Genomic DNA, 16,892 nt, shown 5'->3' on the forward strand with positions numbered 1-16,892 from the left:
ACTCTTCAGAATTGCTTCTAGCAGTTAAACAGCCATAAAGTAGGCTTCCCATAGTTGATCTTGCCCATACGTTAGATTTGTGTGAATAAGAAGTAAAGAATATGAGAAAAATGGTTGCATTATAAGCCTTAACTTGGGAGATGCACTTAGGGAAGTTTTTAATAATTTTAAGAAGAGTTTGGTAGATGGGTGAACGTCATACCACAATATATATTTTAGTACTTTGTGGTGTATAATCAATCCGTTCATGCCAGTGACACCGTATAGCTGATGATAAAAACTGAAGTTGTGCTTTTAACTCCCATGACTAAATTCATAAAATTCTGAAAAAAAGAAGGTGGTAGATGGGAAGGAGTTTAAATTAGAAGTCCCGAAGCAAATCCCTAGAAGAAAATCTAATAGAGTTACTGCCCAGGCAGTTTATCAAAAAGGGCCATCTAGATGTCGTGTCTAAACCACAAAACCTAGTAGAGAATTATTTAAAGAGGTTTAGTTGGGATGCAGTGGCAAACTACAAGGGCAAAAATGAAACCAATGGTAGTATGAGCAGCTCCTTCATTTCATGTTAATATTAGAATTTCTATTAGGATGTTCTAGAACAGTGATAAAAAGTGGGAAAGAAAATTCTTTTTAAATTCTATTTAAATTATGCCATTCAGGCCACTGAAAGTTTGTGTTTAGATTAAAATCTGCCCGTCCTGGAAGCAGATGTGGGAGTGTGGCATTAGCCCAAGTTGGTTGTGTATTTAACTAGTTTGTACCATTTCCTTTGGAGTTATATCAGGCTATTTTCTAATTACATAAATGCTGTTCTGCTCATATTTCTAAGTATACTTTTTGGAAATAAAATAACCTATGTTAACCGAACCATGGCCTTGATTGTCCCCAGCCCTCTAATGGCAGGAAGACGTCATGGATCGAATTTGTACTGTAAGCATGACAAAACACAAAGTGGGCGCAACAGCTTCTGTCCTGGCCAAATGCACAGCAGATGAGCGAGAGCAGCAGCTGGCCCGAGTCCTCCTCTTTTAGCTGAGAACTGAGGGGATCTACACGGAAGCGCGTCTTTCTTTTTATAGAGGGAGACACGGATAGATGTCACCGTGATGAAATGGGACATCCTGGGACGTGGCAGATGCCTCATTGAGGCAGCAGGATTTCTGCTTGGGCTTTAGTTTCCATTTCCTTTCTCTGACAGCAGCGCACAGCTGTGCCTGCACTTGCCCCTCTGAACTCATTCCTCCACTCTGCCCTTTAGCTGTTCTTTGCCTCTCCCATGTCTCAAAGCTTTCAGCCCTTCTCAGGTGCCAGCTGTCATTTCCCAATTACACTTTGCCAAGTGTAATTTCCTTTCTTCAATTTCATTCCGAAAAAAAATCTGTGCTGCCTAGCGACGTCAGTGTAACAGCAGATATATGTTCTCCCAGCAGTCACGCTATCCTCTGAGTAAATCAGTGCATTAATTAAATATCACACATCTGATACCTCTGAATCCCAAACGCACTGTCCTTGGTAATATTAATCTGCTAATGGCATAACTATTCGACGAACGGCGTGTTTTCCCTGAGGGAGTGCCGCTTTGCTGAGACTTCCTGGGCACAGCTTCTCTGACCCACTGTTGAAACCATCAGTTCTCTGAAGGTCAAGTCAGCAAGTTGTTCACGCAGCAGTCTGAAAGCAGTATAGGAAATCTTATTTTTCCAGATGCCAGTTAAAGTCACATCTGTCATTTGTTATCTTATTTATCTCACCAGAAGAAAATAATTGAATGAGTTTATATATGACTAAAAATCAACTATGTTTCTTAAAGAGTTTATAAAGGAATTAGCTAAACGTGGGGAGATGGAGTAGACGATACCTGTGCCAGCCCTGCTCCACCTCAGCATCGAGAAATGAACAGCGTAAACTTTACAGTGTAAAACCTTCCCAAAGCTGTATTAGGAAGGTATATAGTGCTTTACAAATCCACTCTCTTCAGTATTAAATTTTCCATATAACTTCACCTTCCTGTGGCCACTCAGCCATGAAAACGATTGCTCTATAATTCCCAGAATCTTGAGCCTATTTAAAATATTGATAGGAATATTAATTAAATCTTCCAAACATTATGGAAAGAGTAGCCTGGGCAAATGAGCCTAAATGCCTGAAAAAGACAATAACAATTAATTATGTTGAGACAATCAATCACCATTTATTTCTCAGTCAATAAGAAACATAGCTAATGGCTAACTAAGCTCAATTAAGGTTTGATGAACTGCTAGTTTTTAAATAGAAGTTAAATTATTAACCCGTATCATTTTCCAGCAAGATCAACAGTAGGTCATGGCTTATTTTTTATGCACAAACCCCCTCTCAAAATATATATATTTTGAGATATATGTATGTATCTTGAAAGCAAGACTCAATGTCCTATGTTTTCTTAGATGGCCTGTCAATCTGGGATTTTATTAAAGACTTTTTCCCTTGCTGGATTAAATGGAGAAAAGCCTGGAACATAAACCCTTGTGATTCTTGTACATCTGTTAATCTAATACCTAGTTCGAATGCATCCGATATCCAGACTAATCCCTGGGGAAGTGAAAAGAAAAAAATAGTTTCCCTTAATGTAAAGAGCACTCCTATCCTCAGTAGACCTACTTGCTTTGCAGCTTGTGGGAGGCTGACCATCAGGCTACCTCTGGGTTGGCAAATGGGGTTTGCCTGGGAGGAAGCACAGGAACCAGCACTGGAAAGATGTTATGTGACATTTACCAGTCCGTTAATGTTCCCATTCTGGCTGCCAGACTCACTTGTTGCTGCTGTCAGGTTTCCCCTCCCGCATTAAACAGAGAAAAATGAGAATTTTTGGGTCTGTGCCATGCTGGAATTCTGCTGCAGCCCAGTCTCGGGCACCGCGTGCTTCTGGTGCCTAAAGCATCATTGAGCATAAGGTGTGTATAATGATGCTGTTGCAATTTCTTACTGGGGTCCCTTAATATTTTTCCAAAGCTTGGTTTGTTTTCAATATTAACTTTTTTTTTTTTTATTTAGTAGTTCAAGACCTTTACAAAAACACTTGAAGTGTTTCTTTTTGCATTGATTCTTTTTACTGGCCTAGAATGGAAGTCATTCTCTTTTAGAGATAGGCAAATCACAGCTGCTAGCAGGATTTCCCAGAAGATGTTCATATAGCTGAGCCAAAATGCAGTTTCTCTTTCTGAATCCTGTCTTTACCTCTTGTCCTCCCCTTTTGATAGTCAAATACAAAACTGGAGCAAAAAGCCTGTTGATAACACCACACTTTGCAGGGCACCTGCAACCCTTACCTTCCATTCTGCTTTGGCCCTCAGTATCTTTGAGGGCATCCAGCACCAATATTGATGGTGTGTCTTCCTTCAAGCACATGACTGTCATTTTACAGAGGTGCTGGAAGTCTTTTTACTGGACCAAGTATGGGGATGGGGAAATGCATGTCACAGATGACATCATTTCAGTATACAGAAGTAATCCTTAACCGTTGCCATTGCTGTTTGTTGACTTGAAAACAAGAGTCCCCAATAGCTCATACTCATGTCATAGGGTACTACATCAGCTGAGCTGTGGTAACTGCATCTGTCACAGCAAGCATGAAGTAATTGAACTACATCACTATGAAAGAAGTTTAAACTGAGGTACAGCAAGAGCCTGCACACAGATGGCTTTTATTTATTACCTTGATCCTAACAGTCTGATAAATCACCTCTAATATTTATGAAGTAAGTACTGTCTTCTGTGATTTCACTGCACGATGATAAATAAAACCTGCTATGCCCTGAATTCATCACAGAATAGCATGATATATAAAACAGATGCCTAGCTTGTGTAAATTGTACTTCTAATCCTGTCTTGCACACTGAAATAGATGGGCTGTCTCATTTCCTTTAAAAGCAGGCCATCTAGTGCTGGCAGAGCTTCATCACAGTGAGAAACCTACTGCAAACAGCTTGGTTTGCTCCCTTGTTTGCATGTTCTTTAAACCATGGAGCTGTTCACCTACTTTTTAAGACATACTATGCTATAGTGCAACTTAAAAGAATAGAAATTTTAGGTTGTGATCTCATACACCTGTTCCCTTTCTTGCTCTCTGCTGCTTACTTAGCTCCAGCACTTTTTTTTGTCAGACCTTTCTGTCAGCCAGCATAACTCCCTAACATGGTCAGGAAGAGTCAATGACCACAACAACGTGGTAGGGATCTGCTGGGTAATGAACTAAATCAAGTGACAGAAAGATCTAGCACCAGGATTGGCCCAAGGAGGAGGTAGCACTAGGAGAAAAAAGGAATAACAAAAGGGAAAAGAGCACGCTCTTCCCCTTTCACCACCAGCAAGCTGGCAGAAACTGCATCCTCAGGTTCACCAGAGAAGAACAGAATTAAGGTAGAAACACTGAGAACTTCTTCTCCAGAATGACACCAAAGCACTATCAGAGGAGAGAAAAAGCCCCAATCCTTTACAAGTGCTATTAAAAAATCATGAGCTAAGTAGTTTCCATACTGGAATGTGACATATCCAAAGAAAGATGAAAAGCATAGCTTGGAATGATGTTACTAATTCCGTAGCTGTCCGATTTGACGTGTAACCAGTGTCCCGGGAAGATACTTCATCCCAGCATTTTGCTGGAGCTTTCCTTCCTCCTCCCAGTGAGACAGAAGGAGAAATCCCAACCCTCTGCGGTCATTAATGATCCTGTGGCACTTTTCATAGTGCATCTAAAATCTGGTAATGGTCAATCCTGTCTGAATTTTGCATTGGATAAATTGGATAAATGTCTCGGTGACCTCACGTGAGAGGTGAGTTTGGGACTTTTTCTGTATATGTAGAATTGTAAATATTGAGCTATTTAGCCCTGTATATGGTACAGCATAGCTGAATTCAGCCCTGCATGGCTGCCAATGTATTTGACAACATTTTCTTTTCTTTGCATGGGTTCAGCCTTTCAGTTACAGTGAAAAAAAAAAATCAGTGATTTCTCCTTCTAATCTGCTTTTAAAGAAGTGCAGAGCTTTTGCTATAATTTAAAAAAAAAAAAAAGGAATTTAACACTAGCTAGAGGATCAGATCTGTATGACTAACAAGAACAGAAAATCCTGTCTCTCAGACTGTAAAACTTGAGAAAATTATTAAGTGTAAGAAGTTATAAATAAATGTTTTCTATATTTGGTCTTCATCAGATAATGGGCACCATCATGTAACACATCTTTTGTTAAGTACCGTCAGAGACAGAAAATGGGCTGGACTGTTGGATCTGGCATGGAAATGCTGACATTTCTAGGGTGGTAGGAAATTTAACAGAAGAAGAGGTCTAAACAAGCTTATTTCTGTCATAAATTTCAGAAAATTACAGAAGGACTCTGAATTTTAAAGCAAGCCTTGCATTCTTCAAGAGAAATGTGGCAAACTGTACTATATCCTACTGCATGTGTGCTTTGTGCAGCTTCTTGCCAGATATTTCAAAGGAGATCTGCTACGTCAAACTGACTGAATATTTTGCCACTGATAAAAATAGCACATGCATAGATGGACAAAAAAAATCTGTGATCGTGCTCCTCAATGCTTTGTCCACTGGCAGAATTTTACTTTTGACTTAGGATCATGTTGCATTAGTTCTGTATCATCCATGCTAAAAGGATGTTGAATGAAGAGTTGTGGGTGATCACATTTCCGATGAATGTCAAAGTTTTTTAATTCATATAATCAAAAAAACCCAGCAGTCCTTTATGTACACACAGCAAACTAGTATTTTTAAATTAGGTTTTCCTTTCAAATGAATCAAGATGTACCTTGATTCACCTTCTGCCTTCTCCCAGATGCTTCTGAAGACTGGGGGGACCATAATGGTCTGTCTATATGGGACTCTCTTCCTTACTTCACAACATGAGCGGCAGTTCTGGCCCTGACAAGTCCCCTTCACTTGCAGTGTGCATCATTACCTTTCCTGCACAGAACTGGGAAATACCCACATTATTTTATTTTAATGCAAGTGAGACATTCTCCCTAGCACTGTGTGTATTTTTCTCTCACGTACACATATACACTGCCCTCAGAAATGCCATTTAGCCATGCTAAGTCACAATTTATTATTTAAAATAATTATAAATATTAACTTCAATTTTTAATCATATCTTAAAACTTGTCAGCTATAAAACTGAAATTAATTTCACTTAGAAACTCAGCCTTAACACCATCAATATCTATGAGGTTTCTGCAATCTCTTTGAGTGTATTTACATAGAAAATTATCCTCCCCTGGCACACCTGAGATATAGAAGGGGACAAAATAAATGCCTTGAATTAAAAAATGCAGAAAAATAAAAAAAGGAGGCTATAATCTGTACTCTGGATCCTGGCACATTTCCCATTTCTCAGGTTTAGGCTCTTCCCCACCGCACAAGAGCTATCAGGAGTGGACTTGTGGGTTCTAACACTGTGCCTCATAAAAAAAAAAAAAAACCCTCAATTTTTTTTTGTGATAAGGAAAATCAGCCATTCAAAGCTGCACAGCTCCAAAGGGTTCCCCCGCCTTGGAGGATGAAGGAGGCAGGAGGAGAAGGTGCCTTCAGGCAAACCTGCCTTGCCAGAGCCCAAGAAAACTAGGACCGGAAGACAAAGCATTAGACAATTTCCTAACAAAAGCTTCTTCTGAAACCCTCAAGTTCTTCCCCACACAAACCATTCATATCAATCAGTTGTCAACCATAAAAAATTGCTTTTGATGCCCTGAAAAAGCAACATAATTTCGCCAAAGAATAAGCTAAATCAAATTAATGTAACTTCATTTTCTGATATAAAAATGGTAAATTTAGGCTTGTAGGGGAAATGAAATCCATTTCCATTTTCCTCCTTTGGTATGATGTATAGGGTATATTACTAACGAATCCATCATCAGTACATTATTGTAACTTACCCTTCAGTGACTTTATTACACTATCAACTTCAGCTCATAAAGGATCAGATGGTCCTACGTTTATGACTATCGTAGACTTTTTCACATAAAGAAATATGAGTATTATAAAGGCTTCAGCCATGAATTTCTTTCCTGTACCCCATTTTCACTGCCTCTAGAGAACAGAAAATCACAGTTGGTCAATCCTTACCTAACTTTAATAGCAGGAAAATATTTAAGAAATCTTTTGACTGCAATGTCTCAAGATAACCATCTTGCAGGGACAGGCCTCAACATTTCCATGTTTTCAAAGATGATGAAATGAAAAGCTGCTGGTAAGTCCGGCAGATAAGGAAAAAATAAATTAATACTTTTACAACACAGCTTTCAGGATCAATTTCTTACTTATCTATAGCACATCTGCTTTATTATGCAGCATATGACCTGGGCAATTATCTGAAAGCAAATATTAATTCTTATTTTCCATTAATTTATAGATAGAACAGTGTCTTATCAGTTGTAAATCATGACGCATTATTGAAGTTCAAACACTTTGATTTTAATACACTTTTTTTTATGTTTTCAAATATTCCTAATGCAGTTTCTTGCAACTGAGCAAGCAGACAATGGATTTCATTCCCCTTTCAACCAATGAGAAATGTTTTGGTTTTTTATAGCTAAAGATATATATTTCCACGGCTTTAAAGCATCAGTAACCACAAAAAAGATACCTTCCTTTCCATAAACCTAAAAAATAATTTTCTTAATTAAAAGAATAACTAATACATCATTGGTACATGGTCTAAAGTACCCAGTAATACATGGTCTTACCAAGATGTATAATTGTAGGCTACATTTGACTCTTGAAAAGCTCAATTCACTGTCACCAAGCTGTAACTATTGATAATACTGTGGAACATTTTTGTTGCTCCGCAACAGGTGCTATATTTTCTGTATGTCACATTTTTGCAACAAATATGAAGACTTGTTCTTAGAAGCTATGATCTGTTCTACTCATGTGCTGTCTTGCTGGTCAAAGCAAAATCATGGAGCTGCTTCTTCCAGAAAGTGCCAGGCTTGCTTTTTTCCAAGCTGTACCTTGTCTTAATGACAGAATAATATAGGCATTATTATGATCATTATCCACATATCTCTACATACATAAATTTTTAAAATAATTCCTATTTAGACTCAGGCATAATGTATTATTACCCTGCTCATTCTATTACTGACCCAACAGACTCCAGATGCTGTACTCCATACATCAGGAGCACATGGGGTAATCATCACTCCCAATATTTCAGCTAAACGAGATGTATTTTGGAAATAGATTTCAGACATTGTTTACATTCTACATTTTTGCTGTGATCGGGTTCAGTGACAGTTGAAAAATTAAATTTATTTGGTTCTCAACAGACCATGTAAACATAACATTTCTGAGCTGAGAAATTTTCCTGAAAAAATTTCATTGGGAAAATGAAATAGCCTTCAGCAAAGGTAGCTTGGAAACAGCTACTCAGAAATCTTACAGTGGTAGGGAAGAACTCCCAGTATTTCTTTCAGGCATTTTTCTATTCTTTGTCTCATTCTGGCCAAGATTTTCCATCTTCAAACAGGGATTTGCAAAAAGGTCCTTGGAAAGGAGTGTGAGAGTGACCGTTTTTCACAGCGGCAGCCCCCCGCGGCAATAATTCCCTCTCTCTGACATAAGGCTTTGCAGGATTCTTTGTATTACAGTGTGCTCTTATACAACCATGTGGATGGAGGAGTGAAGCACTCCTAGTTTGTCTTAGGTGACCGATTCCTTGTCGCTGCTAGTTTTTTGGGTTGTTTTTTTGGTTTTGGGGGTTTTTTTTGAGAGAGAACTGAAAATGAAGTTTGGGAGAAACTATTAATACTCCTCTTGTTGCTGAAAAGGTGTCACCAAGCAGGGTAAGGATTTGGTAGTTTCCCTTCAATATTATGATGGAAAAGACAGTGACACTTCCATTAAAATGCACTGCGCTCATGTTTAAAGAGCACTTCTTTTATATACTGAATCAGGGAGGAAATGAAATAATCTCCGAGTATGTGACAACACTGAGAAAATTAAGAATCAGAGAGACTTAAATGACACACAACAGCAGTTACTTGTGTGTGGAATATAAAACCAGGCAATCCAAACAGACATATTGAGACTGACTTAAACCTTAAACATATGCTCAAGATATTGCGTCTGAGATGAGGAGCACATTTTAAGATGTGTTGCGGCAGCACACAGCAAACTGTGTAACAAATCCACCAGAAATGAAGAAAGCACACCATGAACAGTACATGAAACTATTTTCATTGTGGGAAAAGACTCACAATGCAAACAATGATTTCCAGTTCAAGAATAAACCGTAAAAACAGCAATAAACTGGACCATGCATAGAAAATATAAAGGTCAATGAAAAGCAAAGCAACTGCCATAAAATTAATTTAGAATCCAGATGGTAAGAGGATGGGGCTCACCAAGACTGCTGTAGCCTCTCCACAGTAGTTGAATCTGAGAGAGAAAATAAAAGTCAGGTTTATTTAGATGTGGAAGGAACAAGATTTGAAATGTAGTTCAGTAAAGCATCTGTTGTTCCTCTGATTTCACAGCAGGAATATTAGAGACTACTTATATAGATGAAGTTGCAGAAAATTTAATTACCACTAAACATTGACAAGGGAATTCATTGCTCCTGGAGTTACCACAGTTGAAGTAACAATGGTATATGACATCTCAGGGATTTGAAGAGGAAGTATATGCAGCAACTGGTTGGAAACAAATGAGAGAAGTGTACAGAGAGTACCATATCTGCAGATTTAAGAAAGGATCAGATTTATCCTACAACAGAAATTATCTAAACATTTGAGAAAAGCAGCTGATACCTTTTATGATGATACCATAACTGTAAACGGCAAGAAGGCAAAGATGTAATTTCTCTTTTTACAAACTTGCCTGATTGATACCTTTTCCAAAAATACGCCAAAAGGGAAAAATAACTGGAACTTCGCAAGAATTCTGGTATACTGTTTAAGGTTACATTCAGCAAACAGCACTTGAGCCCAGCTAGTTCTGACAGTGAAGGGGGCTCTCCGTATCCGTGTTGACCTCAACATTACCAATTACCCAGTAAAGATCAGCATCTTTTACCTAGTTCAGAAGATATATTTGCCTCATTATGCCTTGCATTGTTGGCAAGTTCATCCTAATTTAAATTCACCCACAAATATGGACTGAAGACAAAGAGGCAGTGTGTTATCTGACAGCAGATGTAAGAGTTTATTTCGATCTAAGAGTGTATTGTCTACAGGAACTGTATCTTCTGGTTAGCAGGCATACACAAGCAGAAACTATTAGGTATTGCTGGCATGCAATGTAATTTGAATAACAATAATCACAAAATTAGCTATGAAGGACACCCTGAAAACTCCATCATGGGCTATGATATAATCATCGATCCTTAAGGAAAAATGAATTGATTTAATCAGCTCATTCTAGCAATAAATGTGTGCATAAATCACATGGCAAAAGCTGAGGAAATCCATAAGGAATCCAAAGTCCAATACAGTTACATTCTTTTCTGACAGTAGTCAGTTCTTGAGAGGGTGTCTGACCATTTTCTAATTGAACAGATTGGCACTGGAAAGGCTAGATTGTCCTGGTTCCATCAAAACTTTCTACAGAAGCTTAAGCTGTGACCTGGATGTGGCTGCTGGCCAGAAATCCAACCAAGCTGGCTGCCTACCGTAGCTCAGCTGACTGGCTATCTAGCTCCCTGGCAACGTGCCGACTGCTCAGTTGGTTTCTTGGCTCCCCAGGCTTGTCAGCTGCCAAAGAAAGAGATTGTTCCATTTTTGCCAGAAAGTCTGCAGAGCCAACGTGTTTTGTTCCAGCACTCGATGAAACAAAATATTGACAAGCTGGAATTTCCTGTAGAATAAAAATTTCGCTTCCCAGCCAGCTCCAGTTATTATTGTACGCTCTTGTGTAACATAGTGATGGCGTTATCGCATCCTCTAAGTAAACACAATGCACAGAAAGGATGTGAATCCACACAGCTTTCCAAGCCTTTGGATAAGAATCTTGTAGCATCTGAAACCGTCTCTATGCAGTATAATGCATCTTTTGATAAGGTTAGTTTGTGACGCTTTCCATTTTGCATTAAAAGCCGTATTGAGTTGGCTCTGAGAACTCGTTTGTCAGCAGGACATAACTGGCCAACCGAAGGATGAATTCAGTATATAATCTGTGGATTATACCCTTTATGCATATTGTTTTGGAAGATGACTTACACAGGTTACAGATCAAAGTCCAGAGAAAGAAAAAACAGTAATAGCCTCAACTTAATTACATATATAAAGACAATTAGGTTTTGACAGTTGAAAAAAAGAGTTAAAATATCCATGACCATGCAAATAAAAATGACTTCTCAAACATGTGACCGGAAACAACAGATTCGTGAAACATTCAGTGAAAAGAAACCAGAAAATGTCATGGCATTATACCATAATGCCATAAACCCAGCCCTTGTCAGAGACAAACGCCATGGTCCAACCCTGGCCAAAGATTCATGACAGGATGTCTAATGAAATTACGCACTCAGATGAAGAGTTCCAGTTTTGCAGTCAGTAGATGTGTCAAGAGTGTTTTCAAGGAGACTAAGCAGAGCCTAAATGGCAAAGCAAGTCAACACATGGGTATGCGCTCAGTGGCAGAACAAGCCCATTTAAGCTGTTTCCATTCTCAGTTGTCTCTGTGCTATCCCCAGTGCCACGCTGACACATTTATTATGTCAGTGAATTGGATCAGCAAAAAGGAAGGAAAGCAGGTTGTTTTCTAGTCATCTCAGCTCAATCTCATTTACTGCTTGATTTCACAAATGTGCATGCTGGCACAGTCCAGAAGCAGTGCAGACGTGGAAGCAGCTAGCTGGGCTAGGGAGCAGAAGGGTATGTTATAAAAAGATAAGGCACTAAGAGTCATTCATGAAATTATTACGTTATGAGCTTTAGATTTTGGGTGGAGAAATAGTATCAAGTGTGGCAGATCCTCCCCAGCTTGCTGTGAGGGGGGTCAATGGAAAGGCTTCCCAAGGTTTTGAGACAAGAAGTGTACGCTGTGCCTCCTGTAAAAGGTAGGAATACAAAGACTAAAAATTACCTATCTGCCTTTGAGAAGGCAATCCTTATAATAGTAAGTGTAGCTTATAGGATATAATTTAAAGTCTTGCCTCAATTTAATGAAGCTTTAGGTATACAGGGGCATTTTTCAGAGGTAGTATCATAAAAAAACCCCACTGAGACAATCATGCAGCTGTGTAGTTTTCCTGTACAGAGGGAAAAAAATCTAAGGAAGTAGTTAGAAAATGGATGGAAAATGGCCATAAAGTCACAGACTAGTTCATCATCTCCTTTCATAGAACTGGCATTCAATACCTTAGAGAGGTGACATTCTGAGATAATCTTTCAACAAGTTGCTCGAAGCCAGTGATCCTGGAAATATCAAGTTTAAAAGACAGGTGCAGACAGTGACTCAGGATAGTTCCAGGGACATGACAATATTTCTGACAAAAAGATTCTAAAGATGCATATTTTTCATACCAAAAGAGCAGGTAGAAAACAGTACAGGTGCATGGTCCTGTCCAGCCAGCTTTGCTCGATGCTGGTTCCCCTCACCGGGCCTGATCCTGGCCTACATGGGGGGATGATGGGCTCCGACTGGCCAGGCCTTGCCCTGAAAAATATAAAACTCAACAGGACACAAAATACCAGAGCCCAGAAACGAATACTCTATTTCTTCATAATTAATATAAAGAAGCGTTGGCTGACCAGCCATGTTTCCTGTGCTTTTACACAGGCAGTACCTAAAACAATTGTAAAAAAACCTATAAATCGCTATGTCAAAGTTATCCCTATTTTTATTATTGTATAAAAATATTTTTTTGTGACAAACAAAGGCATTCTGTGGGTTATGTTTCATAGTTTCCTGATGAGGGTAAATCTTGATTTTTTTTCAAGGTTTTGGCAGGGAGCCACAGGAACTCATTATTCTGAATAGTCTAAGGGGAATTACAAAACAAAGGGAATAAAAGGCTTGAATTTATTTTTAAAGCATGCTTTCTCATGTTTATATTGCTTCCAGATCTATTTTGTTTTGGAAATTTTTTACTTACTGTAAGTTTTGATACATGAAAAACAAAAAACCCTCTTACAGAATATTTTGTTTTTCAAAAACTGAAACGTATTTTGAAAGGAGTTGTCGAAAAGAGGTATTTTTTTGGTTAACCAAAGATGTACAAAACTGTTAAAGTTTCTTTACTCAAATGACAATGTATTTCCAAGCCAGGCTGGTCTCAATGGGCAGTGAAATGATGACTAACTTGAGTTAAATTTGATGCCATTATTAATTTACTTTCTCCCTGTCCCACAGGGACCTGCAGTCCCTGGGAATATGAGAAACTTTTTATTTTGTCCCACTTAACTAACGCTGTGACATACTTTAGAACCCATAATCCTTTGTTTCTTTTATCTGCCTAGACTCTGCATGGTTTGCGAGCTTTGTTGCAGGGCTTATTAGCTTTTAGGGTAAATGAAAACGTAGTTTCTGTACCAAATAGCAAAATGACTGAGTGAATACACATCCTCTGACTTCTGAAGTGTCTAAAATGATTACACAGCCCAGAAACAGCCTATGATCAAGTACTCAACAGAAAGAAAACCCACAGTTTAAGTAAAAACAGAAGCTAGGCAGAAGCAGGAATTATCTGGAAAAGTAATGGAGATCCAGTAGCAAAAACTCGTATATCCTCTTTGTAGGGATCAGGTGGTACCCAGAAGAAAAATGCAACTTTTAAGGAAGCCAGGATAGGTTCTGTTTGTCTTTCTTTCAGTAATGTGGGCAGGTTAGACTTTGAAACCCTCTAGTACCGAAAAAGCTACAAGGCATCATTTTGTGATTTTTATTTTCATTCCCTATCCCCTCTCCCAGTATACAAAGTTTTGGATTCTTGCTGAATTCAGCTTTGGAGGCTCACTCTTTTCTGTCTTCCAGAAGCTGTTGCAACCACGTGCCACCTGATCTGTGCCTGTAGTCACGGTGGAATTCTGGTTTTGTTGCTCCTCCACCCGAGCTTCACTCTCACGTGCCTAGTATCAGAAAGATCTGTCTGGATTCTGTCTCTCTGTTGGAGAGGGACAGAGTCGTTAGCTGACAGTGTTAAAGCTATCCATCATGTATCATTCAACACACTTCCTCATTTGTGTCATCGTTGTCAGGTTAGTGTCTGAAGGAGCTACTGCTGAAATGGAGTAATGCTGGGAAACTACAGGTAACTACTGTTTCCATGCTAATAGAAGAAAATCCCAGGGCCCAACAGCACATATGGTTAAATACACATCTCCATCGTTACTCATGAGGACTTCAAAACCAATTGCATATTTGCTGGGGTAAACAGCACACCTGATGTACAGGGGAGTCTAGCAGTAATGAGTTTAAAAAGGAGTAGGAAGGCCATAGGACTTTGAAACAGGGTTTGACAGTCTTCTGTCTGTGCCTCGTCTGAGTAAAACCAGACTCTAGCCTCTAACTCATCTACCCTGCTGAGCCAGCCAGCCAGCTGGAAAGCAAGCCTTAAATGAGACTTTCATGAACAAGCAGAAGGCAGGCCTTCGGTCCAGACTGACTAGGCAGGAAAGACCCACCGACCCCTCAAGCCTACCCTCCCTCATGCCTGGGCAGACAGAGCTTAGTACGCAACTTCCCCAGGGCTTTGCAAAAGCTGTAACTATACAGAAAAGAGTGCCAAGCTCTGCGCTGCATCACGCATCTGCCGCAGAGCAGATCCTGATCGTGACTATGCCGACCCACCCTGCTGCGGTGTCCGGGACCGAGCAGGCCTGCCTGCAGGGGCTCCTCAGCGGGAGGGGAGCAGTTCCACCCAGCCTACGCCGCCTCCGTGAGAGCACCTGGGCAGGCCTGACAGGGACAGGCGGGCTGTCCCTCTCACAGCCAGGCAGGCACAAGCTGGGCTTCTCTTCCGAGAGGGGAGTGCGGCAACACCGGCCGAGCCCCGGAGGCCAGTCAGGGCCAGAGACAGCGCGCGCACCCGCCACAGCGAGCGCGAGCAAAGACAAGGACAGCGCGCAATCACCCAGCACCACCCCCGCCCTCCCGGGGCCCCTTCCGGGGCGGTCTCCAATTCTCGCCAATGGGAGCGCTGCGGCAGCCGCCACGTGACGCCCTCCCGCCTCCGGAGACGCGCGAGGCTGCGCGGGGCAGAGGGGTGGGGTTGGTGGCAAGCGTCGCGAGAGCGGAGGCGCGCGGCGGGGGCGGGGCAGGAGAGGGCGGGGCGGGGCGGCCCCGGGGCGCTGCGCCGAGGCGGTGACGGGGGCGGCGGGGCCGGGCGCTCGCTCCGTTGCTGCTGGCGGTGAAATGGCTGCGGGTGCCGGGTGCTGAGGAGTCAGTCAGGTACGGGCCGCCCGATCTTCCCCCTCAACCGTCCCCCGCTGCCCTGCTGGGAGGGGGTGATGAGGGGCCCGCCGCTTCCGTCCCCTCGGAGGGCGGGGGGCAGCGCTGAGGGCGGGGCGCAGCCTCCCGGCCTGTCAGGCGGGGCTCGCTCCCACAGGTGGCCCGCTCCCGGGTGGGCGGAGGAGGGGCAGCGCATCCTCTGCCGCCCTTCCCTGAGGGGAGGAGGCGCTGCTGGCGCCACCCCAGCGGGCTCTGTGTGGCCTCGGGCAGCGCATCTCCTCGGGCCCGGCGGGTCCTCCGCGGCGGCGTGCGCACACCTGAGGGGAGGGCGCGGGGGGGGGCCGGAGGCCGCGCCGCCTGGGATGCCCCAGTGCCGCAGCACGGAAGGGGGACACCGCGGGGGTAACGCTGCGATTTGGCCTCGAGGCCAGGGGCGACGGGGGTTTGGGTGGGGGGGCAGTGTTCGTAACATCCCTCTTTCCCTCCCGGAGTGCCCCTTGGTAGGCGCGGCGGCCTACGCCGAAGGCCCGCCGATGCAGCGCCTTGGTGGGAAGTCCGGTGACTCCCTCGGCTGGGGCTGTCTGCAGTCTCGGCTGGAGACTGACTCGTGCTTGTGGTGTTGTGGTTGATGCACGGACGCTAAACAAGTCCGCATTGCAACCTCCGAGATTGGTTGGCTTGTGGTTGATGCACACGGGTTAAATAAGTTTACTCCATTCTGAACATTTCGCTTTTTAAAAGTGTCTCCTCCCCCTCCTCCTCCCAGTTCCTTTCCTCCCTGAAGGGAGGAGAAACAACGAATATTGCTCGTTTATGTTCTTGGCTCTTTTGAGGGTCTGTTTTTATTACGACTGAAATATTTTTCTCTAGTTTCCCCCAGTATCCAGAGGTGGGAGGGAGAGTTATGAACTGTAGATCTGGTATCGTAGCCTTTGTATTGAAGCCCTGAGATATTACCAGAGTGAGATAAGGAAAATACAAGTTCTATTGTATCTGGAAAAGATCAGTGGTACTAAAATCAATGGTAACACAATATGCTTAATTTATCCATATTACACTTGGGAAGACTTTTAAGGTGCTTCGTATTTGCAAGATTATTTCAGAATTTTACAGTTAGCCATTAGTGATAGATACTGCCAATATTTAATGAATTCTTGAGAAATTAATTTATTATTATAAAATAATGTTGGTCCCTCTTGTCCAGGTGAGTTTCTTGGTCTGCAGGCAAGATGATTTTTTGGGGCATGGTAATTGAATTAGGCCATCTTGGTTTATGTCTTGCAATTTCTTATCCTTCAGGGATTCTGTTGGCAGTTGAAGAAGTATAGCGGTGGAAAGTCTTATTCAGTGTTGAAAAATAATAAAATAGATTGGATTATTCCCTCTTTCTGTTAATATTTGGTATGATATAATCTGGGAAAAATAAAAGATACCTCCTAAACAAGATATTCTCTGGTCAAGTTTTCTCTAAGGGGAAATAAGATTGTGTGAGGAAATGCTACTGCTTAGAAAA

General features: G+C 41.6%; 1 protein-coding gene across 8 annotated transcripts in view; it reads left to right on the forward strand.

Moving 5' to 3' along the window:
• Positions 1-15,264: 15,264 nt before the first annotated feature.
• The window catches only part of AKAP11 (A-kinase anchoring protein 11), a 48,908-nt gene continuing 47,280 nt past the window's right edge, over positions 15,265-16,892 (forward strand). For 7 of the 8 annotated variants that reach the window (XM_054823539.1, XM_054823588.1, XM_054823548.1 and 4 more), the window contains exon 1: positions 15,265-15,379. The gene's annotated coding sequence lies outside the window, so the exon portion shown is untranslated. The remainder of the gene's footprint in view (positions 15,380-16,892) is intronic. The other variant, XM_054823557.1, reaches the window with a different exon arrangement.

Source organism: Grus americana, chromosome 1 (assembly GCF_028858705.1).
Source record: "Grus americana isolate bGruAme1 chromosome 1, bGruAme1.mat, whole genome shotgun sequence".
Lineage (NCBI taxonomy): Eukaryota > Metazoa > Chordata > Aves > Gruiformes > Gruidae > Grus > Grus americana.